Below are 5,432 nucleotides of genomic sequence, written 5' to 3'. Positions count from 1 at the left end.
GACTGCCTCATTCGTTGACATAGGGTTGGCATTTTATGTTCTTGTAATTGTATTTCTTTGGTGTTGGGTGTGATGTCTCCTTTTGCATTCATGATTTTGTTAATTTGGGTCCTTTCTCTTTTCTTTTTGATAATTTTGGTCAGGGGTTTATCAATCTTACTAATTCTTTCAAAGAACCAGCTCCTACTTTTGTTGATCTGTTCTACTGGTTTTTTGGTTTCTATTTCATTGATTTCTGCTCTGATCTTTATTATTTCTCTTCTCCTACTGGATTTAGGCTTTATTTGTTGTTCTTTCTCCAGCTCCTTTAGGTGTAGTGTTAGGTTATGTAGTTGAGACCTTTCTTGTTTCTTGAGAAAGGATTGTATTTTTATATACTTTCCTCTCAGGACCTCCTTTGCTGCATCCCAAAGATTTTGAGCAGTTGTGTTTTCATTTTCATTTGCTTCCATGAATATTTTTAATTCTTTAATTTTTAATTCTTCTTTAATTTTCTGGTTGACCAATTCATTCTTTAGTAGGATGCTCTTTAACCTCCATGCATTTGAGTTCTTTCCAACTTTCCTCTTGTGAGTTCTAGTTTCAAAGCATTGTGGTCCAAAAATATGCAGGGAATGATCCCAATCTTTTGGTACCACTTGAGACCTGATTTGTGACCCAGGATGTGATCTATTCTGGAGAATGTTCCATGTGCACTAGAGAAGAATGTTTATTCTGTTGCTTTGGGATGGAATGTTCTGAATATATCTGTGATGTCCATCTGGGTCAGTGTGTCAATTAAAGCCTTTATTTTCTTATTATCTTTTGCTTAGATGATCTCTCCATTTCAGTGAGGGGAGTGTTAAAGTCCCCTACTATTATTGTATTATTGTCAATGTGTTTCTTTGATTTTGTTATTAATTGGTTTATATAGTTGGTTGCTCCCACGTTAGGGGCATAGATATTTAAAATTGTTAGATCTTCTTATTGGACAGACCCTTTAGGTATGACATAGTGTCCTTCCTCATCTCTTATTACATTCTTTGGCCTAAAGATCTTATTTATCTGATATAAGGATTGCCACCCCAGCTTTCTTTTGATGTCCATTAGCATGGTAAACTGTTTTTCACCCTCTCACTTTAAATCTGGAGGTGTCTTTGGATCTAAAATGAGTTTCTTGTAGACAGCATATTGATGGGTATTTTTTTTTTTTTTATCCATTCTGATCCCTGTGTCTTTTGATTGGGGCATTTAGCCCATTTACATTCAGGGTAACTATTGAAAGGTATGAATTTAGTGTCATTGTATTGTCTGTAAGGTGACTGTTACTCTATATTGTCTCTGTTCCTTTCTGGTCTACTACTTTTAGGCTCTCTCTTTGCTTAGAGGACCCCTTTCAATCTTTCCTGTAGGGCTGGTTTGGTGTTTGTAAATTCTTTTAGTTTTTGTTTTTTCTGGAAGCTTTTAATTTCTCCTTCTATTTTCAGTGACAGTCTAACTGGATATAGTATTCTTGGCTGCATATTTTCCTCACTTAGTGCTCTGAATATATCATGCCAGTCCTTTCTGGCCTGCCAGGACTCTGTGGATAGGTCTGCTGCCAATCTAATATTTCTACCATTGTAGGTTACAGACCTCTTGTTCCATGCTGCTTTCAGTATTTTCTCTTTGTCTCTGAGACTTGTAAGTTTTACTATTAAATTATTGGGTGTTGATCTATTTTAATTGATTTCGGGGGGGGTGTCTCTGTGCCTCCTGAATTGTGATGTTTGTTCCCTTCCCCAAATTAGGGAAATTCCCTGGTATAATTTGCTCCAATATACCTTGTGCTCCCCCTTCTTCTTCTGGGATCCCAATTATTCTAATATTGTTTCGTCTTATGGTATCTCTCATATCTCACATTCTTCCCTCATGATCCAGTAGTCATTTATCTCTTTTTCTTAGCTTCTTTATTCTCCATCATTTGGTCTTCTATATCACTAATTCTCTCTTCTGCATCATTTATCATAGCAATAAGAGCCTCCATTTTTCCCTTTTCTTTTTTATTTTATTTTATTTTTTCAGTGTTCCAAGGTTCATGCACCACACTTAGTGCTCCATGCAATATGTGCCCTCCTTAATACCCATTACCAGTCTCACCCATCCTTCACCCCTCCCTCCTCCAAAACCCTCAGTTTGTTTCTCAGAGTCCACAATCTCTCATCCTTTGCCTCCCCTCTGGTTTACCCCAATTCATCTTTCTTTTCCTTCTTCTAATGTCCTCTATGTTATTCCTTATGCTCCACAAGTAAGTGAAACCATGATAATTGACATTCTCTGCTTGACTTATTTCACTCAGCATAATCTCCGCCAGTCCCGTCCCTGTGATACAAAAGTTGGGTATTCATCCTTTCTGATGGAGGCGTAGTATTCCATTGTATATATTGACCATATTTTCTTTATCCATTCATCTGTTGAAGGGGATCTTGGCTCTTTCCACGGTTTTGTGATTGTGGCCATTGCTGCTATGAACATTGGGGTACATATGACCCTTCTTTTCACTACATCTGTATCTCTGGGGTAAATACCCAGTAGTACAATTGCAGGGTCATAGGGTAGTTCGATTTTTAATTTTTTGAGGTATCTCTACAGTGTTTTCCAAAGTGGCTGCACCAATGTGCATTCCCACCAACAGTGTAAGAATGTTCCCCTTTCTCCACATCCTCTCCAACATTGTTTCCTGTCCCAGTAATGTTGGCCATTCTAACTGGTGTAAGATGGTATCTCAATGTGGTTTTGATTTGAATTTCCCTGATGGTTAATGATGATGAACATTTTTTCATGTGTCTGCTAGCCATTTGTATGTCTTCTTTGGAGAAGTGTCTGTTCATGTCTTCTGCCATCTAACTTGAAATAAAAAAAGCTATTAGGGGCGCCTGGGTGGCTCAGTGGGTTGAAGCCTCTGCCTTCAGCTCGGGTCATGATCCCAGGGTCCTGGGATCAAGCCCTGCATTGGTCCCTCTGCTCTGTGGGGGGCCTGCTTCCTCCTCTCTCTCTGCCTGCCTCTCTGCCTACTTGTGATCTCTATCAAATAAATAAATAAAATCTTAGAAAAATAAAAGAAAAGCAGTTAATGAGGTGCACTAAAAAATGGAGGCTCAACCCTCATTAGTAACTTTTTTGATTTCAACTTTGTTAGATTTTAGTTCTTTTATTTCTCCAGAAAGGGATTTTACTTCTCCAGAGAGGGATTCTCTAGTATCTTCTGTGCTTTCTTCAGGTCCAGCTAGCATCTTTATAATTGTCATTCTGAACTCTAGTTCTGACATCTTACTAATGTCTGTATTGATTAGGTCCCTAGCAGTCAGTACTGCTTCTTGTTTTGTTTTGTTTTTTTTTTTTTTGAGGTGAGGTTTTCCACCTTGTCATTTTGTCCAGAGAGGAATAGATGAATGAGAGAACAAAATGCTAAAAGGGTAACAATGACCCCAGAAAAGTATACACTAACCAAATCAGAAGAGACCTGAAACGGGTGGGGGGAGAAGAAAGGAAAAAAAATATGATTAGGCTGGTGAATACAACAGAGCCACACACTTGATTTTGGATGTATTTTGGTTAGAAGAAACTGTCCTCTAAAATTTTAAAGAAACACACACACACACACACACACACACACACACACACACACATACATACACACACACGTATATATATACATATGGGTAAACATTATGAAGGGATGGAATATGACTGTAAAGAAGAAAACTAAAAAAGATTTTAAAAAACAAATTGATAAGCAGTTGGTTGAAAAAGGAGGAAAAAAAGGAGAGAATGTGATCAGGCTGGAGATTAGAACAAAGCCATATGCTAGATTTAGCATGTATTTTGGTCTGTTAGAAGAAACTGTATCTCAAATTTTTAAAGAAAGGAAAAACTTATATGTATACAAAAAATAAGGTTAAATACAATGGAGCGATAGAATATGACTATAAAAATGAAAATTAAAAAAGATTTTTTAAAAAGGGTATTGATAAGATAAAATAGTTAATATAGGTTAAAATAGGAAAGAGGAAAACTTTTAAAAAAATAGAAAAAGAAAAAATGAAAATTAAAAAAATTTAACTTTGAAAGACTAAAGAATCATGGGGGAAAAGCCATGAATTCTATGTGTTTTATTTCCCTAGCACTGGTGTTTTACAGTTCTCATTGATTAGCAAATTTGGTCTTGGCTGGATGTTCTTGCTGATTTTGCTGATGAGGGGGAGGGGCCTCTTGCAGTGATTCTCAAAGGTCTTTGTCTGAGGCAGAATTGTACCACCCTTGCTGGGGCTGGGCTAAGTAATCTGCTCGGATTCGCTCTTGGGAGCTTTTCTTCCCTGAATGCTTGCCGTAGGGCTTTGGAGGAGGAGAATGAAGATGGCGGCCTCCCCGGAGGAGCCGCCCTGGAGGAGCTGAGAGCTTGGGCCTGCTCCTCAGTGCACCCTCAGAGAAAAGCAGTCAATCCCTCCTGTCTCCCTGCTCTCCAGACGCACTCAGAGCTCACCCAGCCTGTGACCGAACATTTCTATCTCTGGCGCATGGCCCATTTGGAGTCTCCAAACCCAGCAGATTCCTGTGGCGTGCTCCCACACCACTCCTCCCAGAGGAGAAAGGAGGGAGTCTCCCTGGATCTGCCACTTGTGTGGTCTCCACCTGAAGAGCAGTGGCCTGACTGTGCCACAGATCACAGTTTAGTTTAAGGTAACCCCGAGCTGAGAGCCCCTTCTCGGCTCCGTCTCTGCAGTGGGCTTCCCCACTGTGATACCTGGGAGCTCTACTGCACTCAAACACCCCTGATCTTTCTGTGACCCCCAAGGGTCCTGAGACCACTGTCCCTGTGAGGGCTCCACCCCCTGCTTAGCCTCTGGAGCAATGTCCCTCAGAGGAGCAGTCTAAAAGTCCCATTTTTTTTAATTTTTATTTTTTTATTTTATTTATATATATTTTTTAATTTTTTATTTTTTCAGCGTAACAGTATTCATTATTTTTGCACCACATCCAGTGCTCCATGCAATACGTGCCCTTTACAATACCCACCACCTGGTTCCCCCAACCTCCCACCCCCCGCCCCTTCAAAACCCTCAGATTGTTTTTCAGAGTCCATAGTCTATCATGGTTCACCTTCCCTTCCAATTTCCCTCAACTCCCTTCTCCTCTCCATCTCCCCCTTGTCCTCCATGCTATTTGTTATGCTCCACAAATAAGTGAAACCATATGATAATTGACTCTCTCTGCTTGACTTATTTCACTCAGCATAATCTCTTCCAGTCCCGTCCGGATTGCTACAAAAGTTGGGTATTCATCCTTTCTGATGGAGGCATAATACTCCATAGTGTATATGGACCACATATTCCTTTCATTGGATGGTAACTCTTGTCGTCATTTGCAAAGTTTTCTAACCACTTGAGCTGGGGCTACATAGAGTCTGAAATGTT

Source organism: Enhydra lutris, unplaced genomic scaffold, assembly GCF_002288905.1.
Source record: "Enhydra lutris kenyoni isolate GAN:26980312 unplaced genomic scaffold, ASM228890v2 scaffoldscaffold26, whole genome shotgun sequence".
NCBI classification, from domain to species: Eukaryota; Metazoa; Chordata; class Mammalia; order Carnivora; family Mustelidae; genus Enhydra; species Enhydra lutris.
The sequence above is the reverse complement of the archived record's forward strand: the minus strand, read 5'-3'. Positions refer to the sequence as shown.